This window comes from Oncorhynchus nerka, linkage group LG8 (genome assembly GCF_034236695.1).
Source record: "Oncorhynchus nerka isolate Pitt River linkage group LG8, Oner_Uvic_2.0, whole genome shotgun sequence".
In the NCBI taxonomy this organism is placed as follows: Eukaryota; Metazoa; Chordata; class Actinopteri; order Salmoniformes; family Salmonidae; genus Oncorhynchus; species Oncorhynchus nerka.
In genome coordinates, this window is record NC_088403.1 from 43,835,637 (window position 1) to 43,860,934 (window position 25,298).

The 25,298-nt window shown below is 43.0% G+C and overlaps 1 protein-coding gene and 1 long non-coding RNA gene across 3 annotated transcripts in view; one reads left to right on the forward strand and one right to left on the reverse strand.

Moving 5' to 3' along the window:
* Positions 1-24,939, reverse strand: part of LOC115133356 (astrocytic phosphoprotein PEA-15) — a 49,949-nt gene extending 25,010 nt beyond the window's left edge. The window contains exon 1 of the mRNA XM_029666500.2: positions 24,517-24,939. The gene's annotated coding sequence lies outside the window, so the exon portion shown is untranslated. The remainder of the gene's footprint in view (positions 1-24,516) is intronic.
* Positions 305-3,767, forward strand: LOC135572928 (uncharacterized). Of its 2 annotated transcripts, XR_010464556.1 has the most exons (3): positions 334-2,218; positions 2,612-2,921; positions 3,101-3,767. It is a non-coding gene; the product is annotated as an uncharacterized LOC135572928 (long non-coding RNA). The 2 variants fall into 2 exon arrangements; XR_010464555.1 differs by having other exon boundaries at positions 305-2,921.
* Positions 24,940-25,298: the final 359 nt, after the last annotated feature.

Genomic DNA, 25,298 nt, shown 5'->3' on the forward strand with positions numbered 1-25,298 from the left:
AAACCATGGGAGAAATCCAACAAACAGACCAACTAGCTTTCTCCTCACACACGCACACACAGAGATGGGAGGGAGTAAGAGGGAGAGAGAAAGAGAGAGAGGAAGGGAGAGAGAGAGGATGAGAGAACAATTTAAATCAGAGGAGGCTGGTGGGAGGAGCTATAGGAGGACAGGCTCATTGTATTGGCTGCAATGGATTATTTGGAACGGAGTCAAACGTGGTTTCCATATGTGTGATGTGTTTGATACTATTCCATTCATCCCATTCCAGTCTTTACAATGAGCCCGTCCTCCAATAGCTCCTCCCACCAGCCCCCTCTGAGTACAACAATGAGATCCTTGTCATCCCTCTCTTTCCTTCCTCATTTCCTTCCTTTAGCCCGCCTGTCCCCTCCCCCTACCCCCTTCCTTTCCTTACTCCTATAACCTCTTTGTAACTCCCACCACCTTTCCCTTCTTCCTCCGCCCTCTCTTTCTCTCTCACCCTCTCTCCACTTCTCTCTCTCTCTCTCTCTCTCTCTCACCCTCTCTCCAGTTCTCTCTCTCTCTCCACCTTCCCTTCCTTATGTTTACTACCTTTCCAAAGGTTTCATTGGGCTTACGGTGTCATGCACGGTTGTCGTGGTAACCCAGCTGTGAGTGACCAACACTTCCTGGCCGGTCGTCGGGAGCAGAGGAGGGAAAAAACAGCAGCTGGATTCACCATCGGTATTAAGAAGCAAATTTTCAGTTCACGAGTCTCTATCTCTCTCTCTCTCTCTCTGTCTGTCTGTCTCTCCCTCTCTCTGTCTACATGCCTCCCTTTCTCTCTTTCTCCCCCTCTCTCCTCTACCCCTCCTCTCTCTCTCTATTTCTTTCTCCCTCTCTCTCATCTACCTCCTCACCTCTCTCGGTGGGCATGTGTGTCTTTTGTATGTGTTGAATATGAATAAACTGTATTTACATGTATTTACGTATATGCATATGCACAGTGCATAAGAGCTTGCAGCCTCATACCCACGAAGGCTGTAATCGCTGCCAAAGGTGCTTCAACAAAGTACTGAGTAAAGGGTCTGAAAACTTATGTAAATGTGATATTTCCGGTTTTTATTTGTAATACATTTGCTAAAAAAATTTAAAAAACTGTTTTTACTTTGTCATTATGGGGTAATGTGTGTAGATTGATGAGGAAAAACAACAATTGTATCCATTTTAGAATACGGCTGTAACTTAACAAAATGTGGAAAAAGTCAAGTGGTCTGAATACTTTCTGAATGCAATGTATATGTTAAAGTATGAATATGTATAATGTCTTACTGATATGTGTACGTGTGCCTGAAAGTATCCAATAATCTACTGGTTCTGTGTGTATTCATCGGTGAGCTTGTCTGTGAATGTGTACTGTGTTGTATTTGTGTACTTCTCTTTTGCGGGCTCCGCCTGGTTTAATATAAATGGCAATCGCCTTACTGTAAAGGGAATGGGGTGCTATTTGGGATGCACTCTCAGCCTCCAGACCAGACCAGACGGTCAGATTCGAGAGAGAGAGAGAGAGAGAGAGAGAGAGAGAGAGAGAGAGAGAGAAGAAGAGAGAGATAACTAGAGTGAGAAATAGAAAGAGTGATAGACAGGGGGAGAGAAAGAGAGACAGAGGGGGGGAGAGAGAGAGAACACTGCCAAATATCAGTATCAGAGGGCAGAAGGGGAGCGTACATTTGAGATTGAAAGAGAGAGGGAGGGATAGAATGACAGAGAGATGGAGGGATGGGGTAAATAGGTTAGTGGAAAACGGCCAAGGGGTGAACAGTTCACTCTGACAATACAGGGGCCATTTCGCCGAATCGGTGCCTTTTCCGGTCTCCAGGACATTACATGTATAAATATGCATGAAAAGTATCTGTATAATACATTATATAAGTGTCCTGCACTTTGTCCTAATTGCAATTTGAAGACGCATCATGTAAAACCTTAATAAAAACTACCCAGAACACTGATAAAATAGGATTTTAACCCGTCCCGTCTCACTACACTTAACCATGAAATATAATGATTAGAATCCTTCAGAAATTCACAAGATAGTTAGTTAAAATACACATTTTAGTCGTTGTCCCCAGGTTTTCACTCAGTCCTGTTAACCTGACACATTCCCCCCTCTAAAAATGTGGGACATTCCACTAGTCACATGATCAACAGGAAGTAGCATCATTTGAGTCTCCTGAAGGCCATGGGAAGACCAAAAGTAAGTTCTCTCACTCTGCTTCTGTATTCGTTTTTATCATATTGTAAGTATGACCGAGAAGTCCTGTTACCTAAATTATTTCATATAATTTTGTTTTTTTAAAGATAGTTTTGGTAAACCACTTGAAGGTGCTAAATGTTCTCATGCTATTAGCATTGATGCCACGTGGCTACATTTCATGCATTTGCTAATGCTACGCTGAAAACTCAGGCTAAATATGAAGGGTAACAGGACTGAATACGAGTAACAGGAGTGAGAGGTTTGAATGAAATAGCCATTTGAAATGTGTATCTGGTATATACATTGATTAATACTATTCTCTTGATTTGAAGTTTTACAGTTGGAATTACTGAAGGTGCTTTCTGTTTTACAACCTGAACACATTACTTACAGGGAGCCAACCCGACTAAGCGCTGCAGAGAAGCGGCGGCGCTCTCGCGTTCGACGCGATGCCGTGCCCAGAGAGGAGAGAGAGATACTTCAAAAAGGAACAGCAGAAATACTGGGAGGACATAGCATCAGGCAGGAAGTGGAGAGAGACTTACGACAGGATCAAGTCCAGGAAAGTAGCCCTAAAGCACTTCACCACACCTCCAGAGAGCCCCCGGCTTTCACCAGACAGAGCTGATAATCCAGAGCCAAGCACTTCCGGGTCAGGATGAGAGTTAGCTCTAGTGCCAAACTAGAGACTTTCTAAGAAAAGGCAAGTTTTTTGTTCATTTATTTTTTTTGCAATTCTATATGAAATGCAATTGTATGTCGTGCTTGCAAGTGAATGTTGTGTTTTATATGCAGAAGAATAGTATTTTCAGGTTAATATTAGGTACTACAATGTGGAGATGATCAGCTTTTTGTATTTGTTGTCTGTCTTGCCTTTTGTAGAGGAAGATGGAGAACCCATACTGTGCAGAGGCAGGAGCCAGACACACATGCTGCAGGGGGAGGAGCGATACTCACACCTTCTCTCTCTTTCTCTCTCTCTCTCTCTCCACCGCCCACCCTACCCCGCACACACACACAAGCACGCACTCACATACATGCACACACACTCATGCAAAAGCACGCACACACACTCATGCGAAAGCACTCACACACACTCATGCAAAAGCACGCACACACACTCATGCGAAAGCACTCACACACACTCATGCAAAAGCACGCACACACTCATGCAAAAGCACGCACACACACTCATGCAAAAGCACGCACACACACTCATGCAAAAGCACGCACACACACTCATGCAAAAGCACGCACACACACTCATGCGAAAGCACTCACACACACTCATGCAAAAGCACGCACACACTCATGCAAAAGCACGCACACACACTCATGCAAAAGCACGCACACACACTCTTTCGAAAGCACTCACACACACTCATGCAAAAGCACGCACACACACTCATGCGAAAGCACTCACACACACACAATCGTTACTGCTTTGATGTTGCTATTTAGACTAAGATCTTTTTTTTTGCCAAATATAATGACCTCTGTTTTATCTTTGTTTAATTTAAGGAAATTCTGTGACATCCAGTTATTCTCACACACACCAGCACTCATTCCTGTTACTCAGTGCTCATTCCTGTTACTCAGCACTCATTCCTGTTACTCAGTGCTCATTCCTGTTACTCAGTGCTCATTCCTGTTACTCAGTGCTCATTCCTGTTACTCAGCGCACATTCCTGTTACTCAGTGCTCATTCCTGTTACTCAGGGCTCATTCCTGTTACTCAGTGCTCATTCCTGTTACTCAGTCAGCAGCTCATTCATTCCTGTTACTCAGCACTCATTCCTGTTACTCAGTGCTCATTCCTGTTACTCAGTGCTCATTCCTGTTACTCAGTGCTCATTCCTGTTACTCAGCGCACATTCCTGTTACTCAGTGCTCATTCCTGTTACTCAGTGCTCATTCCTGTTACTCAGTGCTCATTCCTGTTACTCAGTGCTCATTCCTGTTACTCAGCACTCATTCCTGTTACTCAGTGCTCATTCCTGTTACTCAGCACTCATTCCTGTTACTCAGTGCTCATTCCTGTTACTCAGTGCTCATTCCTGTGACCCAATGTTCATACTTGTTATTTAATAGTTTTTTACTTAAAAAAATAAAGATAAACCACTTATTTTTCAATTATGTTTGGTCCATCATTTAAACAATTGTTTGATAAATCACATGATAGATTTTTGATCCAATTTAGGTAAAAAAAAATGACTTTGTGTTTTAAAAAGAAATACATTTCACCTGCATATGTTGACTTTTTAGCTACAGATATATACTTTTTGAACATGTAACCAATTATTACCTTTAAAATAACCACTTTATTGAGGGAAAAACAAATTAACTAGTTGGCATGACTTTTAATTGATATTTAAACAGTTGTAAGAGTTTTGGTAACAGGACTGAGAATAGTTAAACATGTGTGCTATTAGATACAGTGCTGAAAAAAAGATAAAGAATGAAGTTTAATATTGAAAAGTTACAACATGCAAATGGCACCGATTCGGCGGAATGACCCACAGACACACAGTCTCCATGTGTCCCAAATTGCATCCTATTCCCTATGTAGTGCACTACTTTTGACCAGGACCCATAGTAGTACCTTATATAGGGATTACAAACACACACACATTTTAAGGAGACGAATAGCCAGGTCTTCAGTCATTCTTTAACCCTCTAAATAATCCCGTGTTCGGAGGGCTAAACAACAACATAAGTAGTCTTCCGCACCTGGTAAACACTCAAATTAGAAGTCATTAAGAACTGCTTACAAGCTGTAAGCCACTAATGTTTACGGTAGCATTAGCGGCTAACACGAGTAGCATCAGGAGGATTATGAATAGTTGCAAATTAGAAGCAAAAAGTGCAGGTTAGTATTAGCTAGCGTCATAAACTGCATGAATCCCTAGCATTTAGACTGAAGGCATAGCATATATACTGTACGGTGGAATTTGTTTAAATGATTGTGTTTTGTGTAGTGCATTCACAATAGCCTCCTTCTAACAAAGAATCATGCTGACGTTCACTTGCATTGTGAGGGACTAGCATTGAGCTATAGCATCACTGCCAAATCAAAAGCACCTATTGAATACACAATTATCTAGTAATTATCTTATTGTTTTCTCATGATTTGGTTGGGTCTAATTGTGTTGCTGTCCTGGGGCTCTGTGGGGTCTTTCTCTCTCCTCTCTCACTCTCACTTTCTCCCCCTTCTCTCTCTCTCTCTCTCTCTCTCTCCTTGTCTCTCTCTCCCCCATGTCTCTGTCTCTCTCTCCCCCTCTTGCCTCTGTCTCTCTCTCCCCCTCTTGCCTCTGTCTCTCTCTCCCCCTCTTGCCTCTGTCTCCCCCTTGCCTCTGTCTCTCTCTCCCCCTCTTGCCTCTGTCTCTCTCTCCCCCTCTTGCCTCTGTCTCTCTCTCCCCCTCTTGCCTCTGTCTCTCTCTCCCCCTCTTTCCTCTGTCTCTCTCTCCCCCTCTTGCCTCTGTCTCTCTCTCTCCCCCTCTTCCCTCTCTCTCTCTCCCCCTCTTGCCTCGTGTCTCGCTCTCCCCCTCTTGCCTCTGTCTCTCTCTCTCTCCCCCTCTTCCCTCTCTCTCTCTCTTCCCTCTCTCTCTCCCCCTCTTCCCTCTCTCTCTCTCTCCCTGTTTCTCTCTCCCCCTCTTGCCTGTCTCTCTCTCCCCCTCTTTCCTCTGTCTCTCTCTCCCCCTCTTGCCTCTGTCTCGCTCTCCCCCTCTTGCCTCTGTCTCTCTCTCTCCCCCTCTTCCCTCTCTCTCTCTCCCCCTCTTGCCTCTGTCTCGCTCTCCCCCTCTTGCCTCTGTCTCTCTCTCTCCCCCTCTTCCCTCTCTCTCTCTTCCCCCCCTCTCTCTCCCTGTCTCTACCTCTCTCCCTCTCCCCCACCCCTCTCTGTTTATCTGTCCTAGATGACAATGTATTGCATCAGGCATACACTGTCTGGAGGAAGAAAAAAACAAAACACCATGCACATCACTTCTATCCCAAAATTCACTGCAACAAATGTAACTTTTTTTGTGACCAACTTTTTATTTATACTGAACAAAAATATGGACGCAACATGCAACAATTTCATTGCTTTACTGAGTTACAGTTCATATGAGGAAATCAGTCAATTGAAATAAATAAATGAGGCCCTAATCTATGGATTTCACATGACTGGAAATACAGATATGTATCTGTTGGTCACAGATACCTTAAAAAAATGATGGGCATCAGGATCTCATCACGGTATTTTTGTGCATTCAAATTGACATTGATAAAATGCAATTGTGTTTGTTGTCCGTAGTTTATACCAGCCCACACCATAATCCCACCGCATGGCAGAATATGTGTGATGGAAGATTAGTATTTTTATCATTATAATCTTTATGTGAAGTATGTGTGTGTATGTGTCTGTGACTGTGAATGTTGGTTGACATACATGGAATGGAGTACTATAGTGCTGTAGTATGAAATCTAATCCAAATGTATTTCAGTATTATAATGCCTTATTAGTGGCTCTGCGTTACGCTAGATAAAAATATCCTTCTGCCTCTGGGTGCAGGGAAAGGGAGAGAGACTAACAGAGAGAGAGAGGGAGGTGGAAGAGAACGAGAGAGAAAGAGGTAGAAGTGGAGAGAGAAACGTAGAAGGATACATGCGTTGGTAAAAGGAAGTGTGTGTGTGTGTCTCTCTCTCTCTCTGTGTGTGTGAGTGGGAGAGAGAGAAGTGTAAGCGTTTGCCCCACTTAATCATTCGTGAGTTTTCACTGCCGCGTGAGTGTGTGTGTGAATCATGTGTTTATGACGTCATTCTCAAGACATCCTGTTGTGAACCAAATGTCAAAAAATATATCTTTACTCCCGTCTTTCCTTCTATCGCTTCCTTTCCTCCTTTATTTTCTCCTCTCACCCTCTGTCTCCACTATGAGTCAACACATAACAGCAACGTTTTCTCCTCTCACCCTCTGTCTCCACTATGAGTCAACACATAACAGCAACGTTTTCTCCTCTCCTCTCACCCTCTGTCTCCACTATGAGTCAACACATAACAGCAACGTTTTCTCCTCTCCTCTCACCCTCTGTCTCCACTATGAGTCAACACATAACAGCAACGTTTTCTTCTCTCACCCTCTGTCTCCACTATGAGTCAACACATAACAGCAACGTTTTCTCCTCTCACCCTCTGTCTCCACGATGAGTCAACACATAACAGCAACGTTTTCTCCTCTCACCCTCTGTCTCCATGATGAGTCAACACATATAACAGCAACGTTTTCTTCTCTCACCCTCTGTCTCCACTATGAGTCAACACATAACAGCAACGTTTTCTCCTCTCACCCTCTGTCTCCACTATGAGTCAACACATAACAGCAACGTTTTCTTCTATCAACAGAGAATAAAATAACTGACAACTACTGCACTAATTAGGGATAGACAGAGCTAGATCCAGAGCCACCCAAGTGACAATGTGACACCTTAGACTACTGCTGCTAATGAGAGCTAGATGGAGAGAGAGATGGAGATTGAGAGAGAGAGATTGAGAGAGCGAGAGAAGACAGACACACACACACTGACAGACACACAGACACAGACATTTTGAGGACATCTTGCCCTTAAGCCTGCTCAGATAGACATGTTGATAGGTCTTTTATAATCAAGTAAACCAGACAAGTCTGGGGTTATGTCTGGTAGCTCCTAGGCTGCATACCAAATGGCACCCTATTCCCTTTATAGTGCACTACTTTTGACCAGAGCTCTATTCAAAGGTAGTGCAATATGTAGGGAAAAGGGTGCCATTTGGGATGCCACCTAATGGGGTGTGGGAGTAGGAGATGAACACACAGGAATCAAGGAGACAAGAGGAGAGATGCCCGGAGGGTAAGAGAGATATACACTACCGTTCAAAAGTTTGGGGTCACGTAGAAATGTCCTTGTTTTTGAAAGAAATGCATTTCTTTGGTCCATTAAAATAACATCAAATTGATCAGAAATACAGTGTAGACATTGTTAATGTTGTAAATGACTATTGTAGCTGGAAACGGCTGATTTTTTAATGGAATATCTACATAGGCGTACAGAGGCCCATTTACAGCAACCATCACTCCTGTGTTCCAATGGCACATTGTGTTAGCTAATCCAAGTTTATCATTTAAAAAGGCTAAATGGTCATTAGAAAACCCTTTTGTAATTATGTTAGCACAGCTGAAAACTGTTGTCCTGATTAAAGAAGCAATAAAACTGTCCTTCTTTAGATTAGTTTAGTATCTGGAGCGTCAGCATTTGTGGGTTCGATTACAGGCTCAAAATGGCCGTTACAGCCGTATCCTAAAATTGATTAAATTGTTTTTTTTTCTTCTCATCAATCTAAAACAACTCAAACAAAACAGAAATACACAACAGAAAAAGAAGGGACAGCTCATCAGAAATCAGCTGGATATAACTGAAGTATCCATTGACCCTAACCACTTCTGGGAAAATTGGAAAACACTGAACAATCAACAGCACAAAGAGTTTTCTAATCCAAAATGGAGATGTGTGGAACAAACAGAAAAAACATATACATGATCAAATACAAATCTTAGAATCAACTATTAAAGACGAACAGAACCCACTGGATTCTCCAATTACATTGAATGAACTACAGCTGGTCCTGGGTCTCTGTTCACAAACACAAACACACCCCACAGAGCCCAAGGACAGCAACACAACAATTAGACTCAACCAAATTATGAGAAAACAAAAAGATAATTACTTGACACATTGGAAAGTATTAACAAAAAAACAGAGCAAACTAGAATGCTATTTGGCCCTAAACAGAGAGTACACAGTGGCAGAATACCTTACCACTGTGACTGACCCAAACTTAAGGAAAGCTTTGACTATGTACAGACTCAGTGAGCATAGCCTTGCTATTGAGAAAGGCCACCATAGGCAGACAGGCTATGTGCACACTGCCCACAAAATGAGATGGAAACTGAGCTGTACTTCCTAACCTCCTGCCAAATGTATGACCATATTAGAGACACATATTTCCCTCAGATTACACAGACCCACAAAGAATTCGAAAACAATCCCATATCAGCAGCAAGATTTGTGACCTGTTGCCACAAGAAAAGGGTGTCCTCCAGACAGATTTTGACAGCAATGCTTTAAAAAAATGAGAGGCTACAAAACTCTCGATGCTGCAATGATGTAAATATCAAAAAAATCAAGAGAGGAATTACTTCAAACTCAACCAAAGAAAAACAACGCAACCGTCTTCTGCACTCAGACACTCTTGACACCCATTGGGTTAAATCCGGAAGAGACGTCTCAGTTGAATGCATTCAGATGTACAATTGACTTAGGTATCCCTCCTTTCCCTTTCCAAATGGGAACTACAAATGTGGCTCATGCGCAAAGTGCAGTAGCACTATAAAAACATCCTTCTTCAGACACCCACGTGCAGGTCGGGAAAAATCCCTGTTAGGGGTGTCATCCCATGCAAGACCAAGGGAGTAATGTATCTCATCACCTGCTCATGTGGAAAAGCCTACGTAGGACAAACGAAAAGACAATTAAAACAACGCATAGCTGAACACCGCAGCTCAATCAGGTGTAAGAACATTGACTATCCAGTAGCAGCTCACTATGTTGACACTGACCATCCCATCTCCTCCCTCAAATAAACAGGCATTGAGCATGTTGCTCTACCAAGGAGAGGAGGTAACATCGAGATCCTAATACTACAAAGGGAGGCTTATTGGAGATCCGATCTAAAAACATTGACCCCGAGTGGTCTGAATATTGACTTTGATCACAGGCCCTTTTTATGTACAATTCTCTCTTTTATGAACTTTTTTAAAAGTCTTATGAATATATATATTCTTTCTACAGCTTATCGGCTTACACCTAATATGTTCACCCTATAGAGATTCTGGGAACATCAGTAGGTGGGGGGAAATAAACTATATTCTGGTAATGCGTATTATGCATTAGGGTTGAACCAAAAGATGACATGTAACAAATATGAAATGAAATAGGAAACAGTTAAATATGTGAAATTGAATTAAACAATAAAGTATGTTGATGCTAATATTATGTACAACATTAAATTACGTTTCCACATGATAACAATAGCCTAATATATTTAATATGCCATAAACTATTTTTTTTTTAAACAGTTTCACTCAATTCATTCTAATTAACTTAATCATTATGACACACCCCTCACTACTGTCATTGGTTGCACTAATTGCACTGTGTGTCTACACAACCTCTTTCGAGTATTCATGACGTTACCCTGAGGAAGTCACAGTGATGCCGAAACGTTGGTGATTTACCCAATAAATGACTGGGAGTTGATATATGGAGTGTGTGGCTCTCTTTATTTGATGTTGTTTATAGTTTATTCGCCGTTAGTCAGCTCCTCCACACAAAATGATTGTTCTGGGTGTGTGCCAGCTCATGTTCTTTATTGTAATGTTTACTGTATTTGTAAACATTACAAACAATGTTCGTATTGTTTATTTCACTTTTGTTTATCATCTACCTCACTTGCTTTGGCAATGTTAATAATGTTTCCCATGCCAATAAAGCCCTTAGATTGAATTGAGAGAAGGAGAGAGAGAGAGAGAGAGAGAGAGAGAGAGAGAGAGAGAGAGAGAGAAAGGAAGGAAGAAAGAGTGCTATAGCTTGGCTGACAACCTCTCACAGGGTGAAAATCAACAGCATAACATTCACACTGCTGTCAACAGCCTAACACACAACCAATATTGCAGCCTCCTACACATTCAAATACACACACTGCAATATGCAAACAGGTGCACAAATCCGCTCACACAGTTAAGCACGAATGCTTAATGAAGAAAATGAAGAACACTTAGACTGGAAAAATGCTGTGTGTGTGTGTGTGTGTGTGTGTTGACCCTGTCCAGGTCGAATGGTTGTGCTAGCTCTTGCATCATATGAGGTACCGTTTGTAACATGCTACAATTTTGTCCAAAAGATGTATCCCATGCCAAAACATATTAAAGGGATACTATAGGATTTTGTTATTGAAGCCCTTTATCTACTACCCCGGAGTCGGATGAACTCACAGATGCCATTTTTATGTATCTGCATCCAGGATGATGGAAGTTATTGTTAGTTTTGCAAGCCAATGCTTGCAGTTACCATAGACTTTGAGTCACTGTGCTAACGCTACTTAGCAGTTGCGCTAATGCTAGTTAGCAACTTCCTTCAAACTGCATGCAGAGACAAACATTTTATCCACAAGTTCATCTGACTCTGGGGAGGTAGATATAAATGGATTCATTGCCAAAATCCTGAAGTATCCCTTTACTTCTCTCCATTGGTTGGTTTAGCGTGAGAGTGTACAACATGGCCATTACTGTTACATTCACACCCCATAGGGCACTGTATCTTCACTAGACCAAGTGCCCCTTAATAGGCAAAATTGCCTCTGGTAATGTCCTCCAATCTTGCTCCAGGAATCCAGTTCACACACACACACACAGGAAGATGAGGATTGGATGATTGACTGAGTGTAATTTTCTCTGAATCATATTGCTTCTTCCTCCTCCTCACTGCTGCTGGTTCCGCTAATGGAAAATAGCAAAGTGTGCACAGGCAACACACACACACACACACACACACACACACACACACACACACACACACACACACACACACACACACACACACACACACACACACACACACACACACACACACTCATGTGAATCATGCTGTAAAGTGTAGAATCACACAGTGATGCTGCTTGGGAGTGAAGTCATTCTCTAATTGATTGTTTATCTCCGCAACATACTGCTTATATACACACAGACTGAAACGCTAAGTGTGGGTTTGAGCTATTAAAATATAGATGTAGATGAACTAGAAGGGCATGGGAGGGGTGGTCAGTGGCTCAAATACAGCTATTATAGTATAAATACACTGCTCAAAAAAATTAAGGGAACACTAAAATAACACATCCTAGATCTGAATGAATGAAATATTCTTATTAAATACTTTTTTCTTTACATAGTTGAATGTGCTGACAACAAAATGACACAAAAAATGATCAATGGAAATCAAATTTATCAACCCACGGAGGTCTGGATTTGGAGTCACACTCAAAATTAAAGTGGAAAACCACACTACAGGCTGATCCAACTTTGATGTAATGCCCTTAAAACAAGTCAAAATGAGGCTCAGTAATGTGTGTGGCCTCCACGTGCCTGTATGACCTCCCTACAATGCCTGGGCATGCTCCTGATGAGGTGGCGGATGGTCTCCTGAGGGATCTCCTCCCAGACCTGGACTAAAGCATCCGCCAACTCCTGTGGTGCAACGTGGCGTTGGTGGATGGAGCGAGACATGATGTCCCAGATGTGCTCAATTGGATTCAGGTCTGGAGAACGGGCGGGCCAGTCCATAGCATCGATGCCTTCCTCTTGCAGGAACTGCTGACACACTCCAGCCACACAAGGTTTAGCATTGTCTTGCATTAGGAGGAACCCAGGGCCAACCACACCAGCATATGGTCTCACAAGGGGTCTGAGGATCTCATCTCGGTACCTAATGGCAGTCAGGCTACCTCTGACGAGCACATGGAGGGCTGTGCGGCCCCTCAAAGAAATGCCACCCCACACCATGACTGACCCCCCGCCAAACTGGTCATGCTGGAGGATGTTGCAGGCAGCAGAACGTTCTCCACGGCGTCTCCAGACTGTCACGTCTGTCACATGTGCTCAGTGTGAACCTGCTTTCATCTGTGAAGAGCACAGGGCGCCAGTGGCGAATTTGCCAATCTTGGTGTTCTCTGGCAAATGCCAAATGTCCTGCACGGTGTTGGGCTGTAAGCACAACCCCCACCTGTGGACGTCGGGCCCTCATACCACCCTCATGGAGTCTGTTTCTGACCGTTTGAGCAGACACATGCAGATTTGTGGCCTGCTGGAGGTCATTTTGCAGGGCTCTGGCAGTGCTCCTCCTGCTCCTCCTTGCACAAAGGTGGAGGTAGCGGTCCTGCTGCTGGGTTGTTGCCCTCCTGCGGCCTCCTCCACGTCTCCTGATGTACTGGCCTATCTCCTGGTAGCGCCTCCATCCTCTGGACACTACGCTGAAAGACACAGCACACCTTCTTGCCACATCTTGCATTGATGTACCATCCTGGATGAGCTGCACTACCTGAGCCAGTTGTGTGGGTTGTAGACTCCTTCTCATGCTACCACTAGAGTGAAAGCACCGCCAGCATTCAAAAATGACCAAAACATCAGCCAGGAAGCATAGGAACTGAGAAGTGGTCTGTGGTCCCACCTGCAGAACCACTCCTTTATTGGGGGTGTCTTGCTAAATGCCTATAATTTCCACCTGTTGTCTATTCCATTTGCACAACAGCATGTGAAATGTATTGTCAATCAGTGTTGCTTCCTAAATGGACAGTTTGATTTCACAGAAGTGTGATTGACTTGGAGTTACATTGTGTTGTTTAACTGTTCTTTATTTTTTTTGAGAAGTGTATATACCACAAAGAAGGGAAGATCAGGTGAGGTCACCTATCTTTCCCCACATTGACATCATCAGATCTGAGTGACACTATCCCCTTTAAGCCAATGGGTAAGAGTGACTGCCATGACTTGAATGATAACTTCCTCCTCTCTAGGCTTGGGCAGTATCCAGATTGTCATATCGTCATACTGTACTTTTCCATTTCCCAGGATTTACGGTATTACCGGCATAGCACACAAGAGGGCGCTAAAAACCTCAAGAAAAGCCCATTGGGCCTCTATTACCAGAACACAAACAAATTTAGCACAAACTAATAGCAAAATCACCGTTACCTCAATTCTAACCAGCGAAAATAAACAAACTAATTGCAAAGACAGGAAAATCCAGCCCATAAAGTTATACAAGCATAGCTAGTAGCTAACGAATGCCATTGTTGGTGAGCGTGGACATTGCCAAGTGAAAGTGAACGAGAGAAATTACGCAAATGAACAAAGATGTGATGCATGCTTTTCCCGAAGGAAGAGCACCATGTGTACACGGAGCCGATGTGAGAAGAAGAAGAAACATGCTTAGTAGGAAGCAGAGGGGAAAAATGGCAGCTGTACAGATAACTCATCCAGAACTCTGTGACTTCAGGCAGAAAGCAATTATAAGATATCTGATGGCAAACATTTAGTAGTGAATTGCATACAAGTGTAACTTCATCACCTTATGTGCACCGCACAACAGAGACTTGCCGATAGATATCGAATGCTGTGGACTCACCAGCTCCCGCTTTCTCCCATTGTGCTACTTACAAACAAACATGTGACTGGCTCAACTGTTTTGGGGAACTACGGTACACTTCATAATGTATTCCTAACGTATTGCACAAGTTCACTGCAGGTAATAACTTAAAAAGTAGCGACAAATATTTTATTTTATTGTAAAACCTCAAAGAAATAGTTTCAACGGTATTGACGGTATTTTCCAAATACCCCGATATATGGTATATGGTGTATACTGCCCAAGCCTCCTGCTCTCCTCTCGTTTGGTCTCTCCCTCTCTTTTCCGAGGATGTCTGTAACTGTAGATGACTCAGACGCGCTCCTCCTTTTCCCTCCTTCCCTCCTTCCCCGCCTCTTCTGAAAAGATGCACTCCTTTCCCTCCCTCCTTCCCCTATCCCTCCTTTCTTCCCTCCTTCCCCTCTGAAAGAAAAGTAAAGCAGTGTAACACGCCTGGCTGTAGTGGGCCGACTTGTCCCATAACAAATGGAGAGCAGCACACTCTAGGAGCTCAGACGCAATCATTTTATAACCAACGCGTCAACAGCCAAAACTGTCTTCATTAAGGTATAACGACAAACACTAGTCACTAGTTTATATCGTTTGAAAGGACACACACACACACACACACAGGTGTCTGCAATCCTGGCTTGACTTCATTGGTTGATTTACAGACATAAATAGAAGATGTAAAAAAAGCATGAATGGATAACATACGATCATAGATACAATTTGGCTATATAGGCCTACAAAATATTATTTGCAATGGATAGCAAAAATACAACAATCACAAGAATGGCTTCAGATCAAACTCTACGTTGAGACCGAAGGGAGCAAGAGCCTTTCAATTGAAGATCCAGGCGGCCTCTCGTTTTAAGAATAAATGATTGTCAAGGAACCACACCCGCTTGCCCCTAACCATACAGACCTACAGGATCAGGTTACCCATTAGGAGCCGAGAATCAAAAGCGACCCTGGATTTGTTGGGTATAGAACATACAGGATGTCATGACATAACCACCAGCTGACACCTGAAACCTTGACGTCTGCTGAACTGGGATCAGGTCTTGCAGCAAATAGCCCATTATCCCTTGTTTCGCAACACGTTACGGCTGACTCAGAATCAATGGAAAACAGCCTGAAATAAAGACACAAACAGGTGTCTTCCCCCTGCCCACACACACTCATCTGGCCCAGCCCTCGTTCAGGAACCATTTGGGGACCTCGCAAAGTGCTTGAACCCTCACCATCACTCTTCAGCTTCCCCTTTTCTCCCCCTTTTTTCCTGCAGTGTCTTTCCCTCTCTTTTTCCCACTGTTTTCATCTCTACGGTACTGAAAGTAGGAGGCTTTTGTTATTCTCGTCAAAACAAACAGGAGATAATACAATGTCAAAGTCAAAGCCACTGTCCTTTCCTGTCCTGTCCTGTCCTCCCTCTGATTTATTTAATTAGCCAAATAAATCCCCAATACAAAATGTCGGCCATTTTCCTTCCATCCTGTCGCTGGGTTATTTTCAGACAGCAGAGCTGTGCAGGGTGACTATAATCAGGACTTTGGCCCACATTCAATGGGAAGTAAACTGTGTGTGTGTGTATGTCTCTCTCTGTGTGTATGTGTGTATGTGTGTGTGTGCGCGCGCGTGTGTGTGCGTGTGTGTATTTCCAGTGTAACAGACAAACGGCAGCTGTTGATAAGCTGACAGGGACTGAGCTCGTGGTATATACACTAATCCTTCTGCACATGTGTTTTATTAACCAATATTATTAACTGGCTTTAGAGAATAAAAACACTTGTCCAAACACATGACATAACACACAGTCAACACAATGTAACATGTCTGAGAAAGTGCCTCAGATGTAGGATCTTAAATTGATCACTCATTTGGTGCTGCAAATGTTCCTGCACAGAAAATGCAGTACCTATAGGATAAGGAAAGAGACAACACAACAGTGGTAGGCCTGATTACCGGGAGGAGGTGAGGACCCTGGCGGAGTGATGCCAGGAAAATAACCTCTCCCTCAACGTCAACAAAACAAAGGAGCTGATTCTGGACTTCAGGAGACAGCTGAAGGAGCACGACCCCATCCACATCGACGGGGCCACAGTGGAGACGGTGAAATGCTGCAGGTTCCTCGGCATACACATCACTGACAATCTGAAATGGTCCACCCACACAGACAGTGTTGTGAAGAAGGCGCAACAGCGCCTCTTCAACCTCAGGAGGCTGAACAAATTTGGCTTGGCCCTCACAAACTTTTACAGATGCACCATTGAGAGCATCCTGTCGGGCTGTATCACCGCCTGGCACGGCAGCTGCACCATCCATGACCGCAGGGCTCTCCAGATGGTGGTGTGGTCTGCCCAACATATTACAGAGGGCACGCTGTCTGCCCTCCAGGACATCTACAGCATCTGGTGTCACAGAAAGGCCAAGACGATCTTCAAGGACCTCACCCAGCCGAGCCATGGCCTGTTCACCCAGCTACCATCCAGAAGGTGAGGTCAGTAGAGAGAGACTGAAAAACAGCTTCTATCTCAAGGCCATCAGACTGCTAAATAGTCACCACTAGACGGCCCCCACCCAGTACCCTGCCCTGAATTTAAGTCACTGTCACAAGACAGCTACCACCCGGTTACTCTACCATGCAACTTACAGAGGCTGCTGCCCTATGTACATTGTCATGGAACACTGGTCACTTTAAATAATGTTTACATACTGTTATACCCACTTCATGTGTATATACTGTGCTCTAGTCAAGTCCATGCTACTTAACTATTGCTGTACATATGCTATTCTTCAGATATACTACATATTCTATCCATATACTCTCCATATTGCCTATAAATCCCATATATATATCTTCAATCCATTCTATTACTTTTTAGATTTGTGTGTATTGTTGTGTATAGGGCTGTTGCGGTGACCATATTAACGTCACACCGGCGGCCACGAGTCATGAAGGCAGTTCAATTCCACGTGACCGTTTAGTCACGGTAATTACAGAGCTGCTGATGGTCATTGGTAGCCTACCAAACTTGCTAACTGCCTGGTACTCAGCAATCTATTGTCCCTTTAATCACTCTGGCATCAATGCAAATGTATTCGAAAATCTAATCAAACACTTCACGAGAGCCCATGAGCTCATGTTGCCCAACACTTCAATAGGCTATGCAACTGGGCGAGAAAACAGAGTGATGGCCTCTATATTTATTTCTCAACTTTCCTAATATTAAGCACATTGCTTATATTTACAACAGCTCACCTGGCTGGCATGATAATAAACCACAGGGAAAAGCGTCCTCCATTTGCTATTTAAGTGCATAGATGACATGTATGTTTTCCACTGCCCCTGTTTTGATACAGGTGCATGATAAAGGTACATTCTAAATCAAAACACATTTCACACATATATTAGTTAGTATATGTAAAGGCAAGATTAAACCAAGAATCGTCTGATGGGTGGCAATATTAACCTGTCACTTGTGAATTATATATTACCACTTGTGAACGATGCCCGGCATAAGAAACAAATGCCTTTTTTTGACAACTTTTTCAAATCATATTCGCACACCTCATGTAGCCTCTATGTTTTAATAAGATTTGTATCGGAACTAAACTGGCAAATAACTTCTTAAAATTAAGCATATTAATCCGGTTTTACAAGGGGTGTAGAGCCTAACTGGCATATATAAGCAGCGCCTGAGTTTCAAGTTGGGGAAGATCATTTTCACCATAGAAATGCACCTTTATAATAAAAGCATTACATGTATAATTGCATTTGCAGTCACTTTTGATATTGGTGTTTTCCTTTAATGGAACATTTGCTCTTATAACCTACTATACCATGTGCGCATTGCTGCGCTTATAATGTGAAAAAATAGCTTAATAGTTTATCAACATTTTAAGCTAAATATTCTGATCTGTTGCATCAGCCACATTGCGTAAAAAATGTTTTGATGTTAGTGGTTCAATTAATTTGGGATCTATCGCATCCCACAATTGTCCCAGACTATGTTTGGAATATTTAATTTCTTGCACAGGATAGAATAGGTCGACCTTTGTACTACGGGGATAGTAGCTTGACATAGACTAGTGCTTTTGTTGTTCGTTTGGCCTCCTCATCTTGTTGGCTGATGAACAGTTCTTACAATATCTTTAATATGTACCTTGGAATTGGATAAGGGTGCACGCAGCTGCGTCCCGATGTGTCTGTCTTCACTTGTAGCCTGCGAGAAAGACCCAATCACATGAAGGAGCGCGCAGCACAACGGCCCCTGGCTGCAAAAGGCATGGATTTTTTTGGGGGGGATGCATTACGGCCACACAAAGGGGATGCCGCCGTGAAATTCTAGGCATTATCAAGTGCTTGTCAAATTGTGAATGAGTGATTGATGTAGTGTGTACAGCCTGTGCAAAAAAACAAAAACAAAGCAGGGCTCATGCCTTTTAAGGAATTTTTTCAAATCATCATTAGAGTCGCATCATGCAGCCTTACAATGTATTAAAAATGGAAACATACAGCGCAACGTTTGTAGAACAACTAAAGTTACATGAATAGCTCTAGGAATATTTCTTTGTCAACTTCTCAACACATATCATATCCCGCATCTTTTGACCTGTCTTTAATAAATGATGGATTTATTGTGAAGGTGTAGGCTATATTACATGGATTTTATTCATCTTTTTTTTAAATGTAGATGTTCCAAAGGTCAGCATCCGTGTCTTGTAGGCTATGTGTGGAAGCCAGGAGATGCTAAATGTGTTTATGCTAATTAACGGTCAATTACCGTGAGACCGACAGTTATTTGCTTGTCAATCAACGGTCGATGAGATCTCGTGACCGCAACAGCACCTAGTTGTGTATTGTTAGATATTACTGCACGGTTGGAGCTAGGAACACAAGCGTTTCACTACACCTGGAATAACATCTGCAAAATTGGTGTGTGCGACCAATAACATTTGGTTTGATTAGGTATCTTCATGTGGATTACATAAGCAACAGCACAGCACAAGGTCACACCCATATGCATGCACAGACTGACACACACACACACACACACACACGGACGTGCGTATGGACACACGCGCACCGACCGAGCGTGTCTCTGCCTGTCTTTTCATTGTGTTATAGCCGGGGGAATCAAGTTAACATTGTTATCTGGCACTGAGCTTCACAACAAGCCACAAAGTAATGGAAGTCTTTTTTCACCTTAGCTTTATAGAAGGGAAACTGATGAAATATGAAGCTTGTGTGTCTGTGCAAACCTTAACTGATGGAGAGACCCTGCCTGGCCAAGACCCAAATGGCTGGATGGATGGCTAGATTCATGTCTTACTGAGCAAAAATAATGGCGAGAAAGACAAGGGATAGAAAGGATTGAAAACAAAAGACTTTGGGATTTTGTTTGTGTGTGTGTGTGTGTGTGTGTGTGTGTGTGTGCTCTTTTGGGGAATACAAATCTCTTAACAGCACCCAGGTTTGGAGATATCTACAGTGCCATGGTAACATTCACCCACTTCCATCCATCCATCCATCCATCCATCCACCTCTCTTTCTTTCCATCTGACAAGCACACACACTGGCTCCTTGGTTACCTAGTGGTTGGCATGGGCAAACTCTCTCTCGTTCTCACTCTCTCTCGCTCTCTCTCACACTTGCTCTCTCTATCTCTCCCCCTCTCTCTGTTTCTGTGTCGCACTGTCTCACTCCCTCTCTCTACCCCTTCTATCCCACTTGATCATCTCAACAGCAGATGAAGAGGCAGAGCAACAGGCACAGACCAGACTCACTGCCTAGAGATGCAGACTTTATCTCTCTCTTTAAATTTCAACTCAATTATATTTGCTTTATTGGCATGACGTAACAATGTACATATTGCCAAAGCTTACTTTGGAGATTTACAATATTAACATAATTAAAATAAGAATCAATATTGTTAATGGGACAACAGTAACAACAATAATCAAGGGTCAAAATAACCATTCATTTAACAATGGCATAAAGGACATGTGCACGTTGTTCGGTCTGTCAGACACGGCCCCTCATTTTATGTCAGGCAGCAATGTCATGCGAGGCCAACCCACCGCTCTCTGCATCCTCCCCCAACAGGATGGGAAATATATTCTCATCAGAGAGATCTTTGAAACCTTGAATAAGAGTTTCAAATTTGGGGAAGTGACACTCTAATTGTTTCATATTCTTGACATTTTGTCAGGAAATGCAGCTCTGTCTCGGGTTCTGCTGTGGTGCAGTGGTTGCATAGCCTTTCCTCTATAGGGAGCCAGGTTTTTCCTGTGTCTACCCTTCTCAATGGTAAGGCTGTGCTCACTGTACCTTGTCAAGGTTTTTCTAAGGTTTTGATTAGTAACCATGGTCAAATAATTTGCCACGGTGTACTGTCAATTTAGGGCCAGATAACACTGCATTTTGCTTTATGCTTGTGTTTCCCAATAAGTAATGTTGTTTTATTTTGACTGTCTTGTAATTTGGTTTATTCTGATTGATTGGATGTGTGTAGTAAGATACAGAACAATTGACTGCTGGTACTGAATGACACACACAGGCCACCATACCCACCACAGGAGAGGCAGAGAAAACCAACACATACACAGCTGGACTGATCAGACTGAAGGTACAGATGTAGGATCTTAATTTGAGCCAGTATTCTACCGCAGGACAATAATCCTGCAGCAACAGGAAATGTGAATTATTATGTGGATTATAATTAATGGAAAATGTTGTAAGGGTTGATACATTTTTCATTATGGAAAATCAAGTCTGACATTTTAAAGTGGAAATTACAAACTTTAAAAGCCTTTCTAACCTTTGAATACACTACAAGTTTGTGTTTGCTGCTGTGCAGGAACATTCTCTGCAACAAAAGAGTGATCAAATGAAGATCTTACATCTGTATGAGGAATCTACCAAAAATGTAGTGGGTAGAATGAGAAATTAATAGGGAGGACAGACAGACAAACATGATAGAGATAGACAGAGATGGTGAGCGAGAGAGAGAGAGGGAGACAGGCAGACAGAAAGAGAGGCAGACAAAAAGAGAGACAGGCAGACGGACATGCTAGCATCTACAGTAAAGAGTGAGACAGAAAGAGAAAAACAAAGATGAAGAGTTAGAGGTGCCTCTTTCTGTGGCACACAATGATATCACTACACACACACACACACACACACACACACACACACACACACACACACACACACACACACACACAATACCTCCATCTGTGCACTCAATCATCCTTCTCCAAACACAGCAGTCCAATCGAATCAAGTCATATCAAATCAAATCACGGCTATTGAGACTTTTCATTTGGAAGCAGAGAGTGGATTACATATAGGAGGGGGGATTGGGGGCTGCTGGATGTGTGTGTGTGTGTGTGTGTGTGTGAGCGCACAAGCGATTCCAGGAAGATTCCATAATCCATAACGAACCAGGAATAGTGTAGCCTACATATGGGCCTGTGTCCCAAATGGCACCCTATTTCCTATACTGTATAGTCCACTACTTTTTACCAGGGCGTTGACTGCATGGAAGCACTGCAGCATAGCAACTGTTGGGATGGGTTAATCAGGTTTTTGTGCCGACCCAGCTTAGAGCTGGGTGAGGCTTAAGCCCTCCTCTCCACCACACTACTGGACTGCCAGACAGTGGATGGTTGACCTTGTGAAAGAGACAGCGAGAGAGAGAGAGAGAGAGAGGGGGGGGATTTGTGTGCGTGTGTGCGTGTGTGTGCATTCGTGTGTGTGTGTGTGTGTGTGTGTGTGTGCATTCGTGACATAATGTTCCAGAACCATGGTTTGAAAGATTTTTGGGAGGCGTTCCAATTCCAAACTCCCAAAGTTACCTACAGGGTTCAACTTCAACACAACACACCACCGACAGCTCAATGATGCAACACAGCACCCACCCTCGAAGGCATAGTTTCCTCTACATCTGGAACTGAGTGAGAAGAACGTGTAAATATTCTGGAGATTTTCACAAGCACATCCCGACTCCCTTACTGTCGTTTCCAAAATACGTGATGAGACAGCAGACCTCAACACAGAAACACTGCTTAAATGACATGTCGTACATCGTAACATGACAAAGCATTTCATGCGATAGTTTCCTTTGCTTCAGGTACAGAGCGAGACATTCCTGGTTCCACAATTGACTCAGTCAGAAAATGCTCAACGGTCACAGTAAAGAAAGTTCTGCTCTGATAAGGAGTCAAGAGAACAGCGTGTGTCTCGGACGTGGGCGGTAGAGGACATTGAGACAGCCTGCTTTTTTGGTTTAATGACCCCCCCCCCCCCCGGAATGGCTCTCCCATTTGATATATCGATTTTGTTTTTTTGCTCGGCGGACAAAACTGTTCAGCACAGCAGAAATGTGCTTCCCCCTTGACTACGTCCTGTCTGTGTCTGTGGGAATGTATGCGGTCGAGTGTTTCGCCAGTCTCTGAGTCAACACAAAGGGGTTTTCGGGAAGACAAACTATTTCAAAACCTCCAGCACAAAAACAACGGGTCCTTTTTTTAATAGCACAAAGCAGAGTAGCTTTCTTAGTGTGACAGTTGTAGTCGTTGTATCTTCCTACAGAATGACTTGAAACAATGTAAATATTGTCTGGTGCCGAATCGGTGTTTTTAGCCAACTCCTCTGACTATTGTTGGACTAGTACACACTCCGTTTGTACAACAGATGTACAACGCGTTTAATACATCGACTGACATACAACCAATATTTTTTGATGGGTTTGGTTGTTTAAAAAAGTTTACACAACCATTGTGTGCGCACTGCACACAGATCAGGAGACTTGTGGAAGTGGTCCTTGGTATGTTTGGAATGTAACTTGTGAGAGAAAAGGCAATGACAGGAAATGCATGCAGTGGCAGCTGTCACCCTGTGCCTAACACAGTTTACACTGTTTAAAAGGCTAAAATGATTTTAGATCCGATCCTCCTCTGAGACGCTTGATACAGCTCCAGCTCTGTAGCCTAGTAGTGCAAGGGTTATTGTACACCAAATCACTGACAAAAATGACAAGGAAATAGACTAAAAACAATATTTTGATGACAATATATTAGTAATGCATTAGTAATTAACCAATATTAATTATTACCATTATTATTATTATTTCATTATAGTACTGTCACTAATAACACCATTGTTGTCTCAATCATCAACCTGATTCATTACAGTACAGCCTAACAGTAGTTTTCAGCAAGCAGTCTATATGGTCGTTCGCTTTCCCCCAATTGCTCACTCGTGCACACATTCGTGCATGGTGATGCTGGGCTCGGCGCAGCGGTCGGGATTAAGGATGATATGTGCTCAACATTTTCCTCATGTCCATTATTCACAGTCATGATTGAGGCACGACAAAAACACCGACACATTAGCTAGGTCACAGGTTGTTTAACAGCATTGATTATTAAGCTATTGTTGAACCACTCTCCGATATTGAACGCCACAGAACATTCCAGATAAAGTGGTTAGGGGATGTCAATGTAAAAAAAAAAAACCCGAATGGGATTAGGCTACACAGCAACATTGAGAAAGCAGGAGTGACAGTTTACACAATATCATCATAACGATGAATCAATACATCGAGTAAATGAAATGGTCCTTGGAGGATAAGGCATTCGCCTATAATGCAAATTCACGGGTTAAGGCAGTTCATTCAAGTCGGGTTCTCTTCATGAGCAACGTCCCATCATTCATTGCCGGCATCGTTCACTTGTTGGGAAGTGGGTTATCATCCAAGACAAAAGACAACCCAACAACCAAACGAAAGTCATATCAAGTGTTTTGAAACACAAAACTATACATGTTATGGAAGTAGGGTTTATGGTTCATCATGTAACGGAATTCTCTGATGATGGTGCCAAAATAATGATAAATCAAGTAGTAGCATACAACCATTATTATATCATTGAATAATGACAAATTCAAAAAGCAAAAACTGAAAAAACACACGCCAACCTTATAACCTCCCATACAAATAGTGAGTGACGCCAGGATATTAAAAACATGTGTTGGCTTACCCCGGGCTTTGTGTAGGCTATGAGTCCGCGAAGAGAGATGCCCTGTTCTGTGGGTGAGATAGTGTTCACTTCTCTACCAGTTATCAAAATGTGATTTGTATTCGATTGACGCACAATCTCGCTGCAAAATCGGCTTCTTCAGTCAGCTCCTCTATCCAGAATGTAGGCTAGTTGGTTTAGGATGTTGTCAGCTCTGGGACGCCGTCTAGTGATGGATTTTATTTTATAAACATATAAAAGCGATTACAAAAGCAATTGTTATGGCGAAATTCTATTGGCTAGGGTGGATAAGTGCTTTGTTTTTGTTCCAGGCAAGTTCTATCCGTCCGTCCGGTTGTCTGGATACACAGTTTTGCCGGTTCGTTGATGGAAACGCCTTTTTCTTTCTCTCTCTCTCTCTCTCTCTCTCTCTCTCTCTCTCTCTCTCGGTTGTCGTCCCCGGTCACACGCGCTGTCTGATACCGTTGTTTCGCAGACACTCGCGCACACACATTTTTCCAAGATGATGTCACCGCGCTATCCGGTTTGCAAATCCCACCTCCTTTTCCATCCCTCCGTCCCTCCTGATCCCGCTGCTCTCCATCACTGTCACACCCCCCGACACGTTATTGTCCTCCAACTCTTTTTCTCTTGTTTCCTCCGATGTAACATCCAGTGTGGCATCGGAATCGCGAGCATCACAATCATTGGCATCTCTCTAGCCAGGAGCGCGGAGGTAGATGACATTGAATTCTCTAAACTGAGGGAATAGGTTTTACTTGTCACAGTAAAAACAAGCCCAA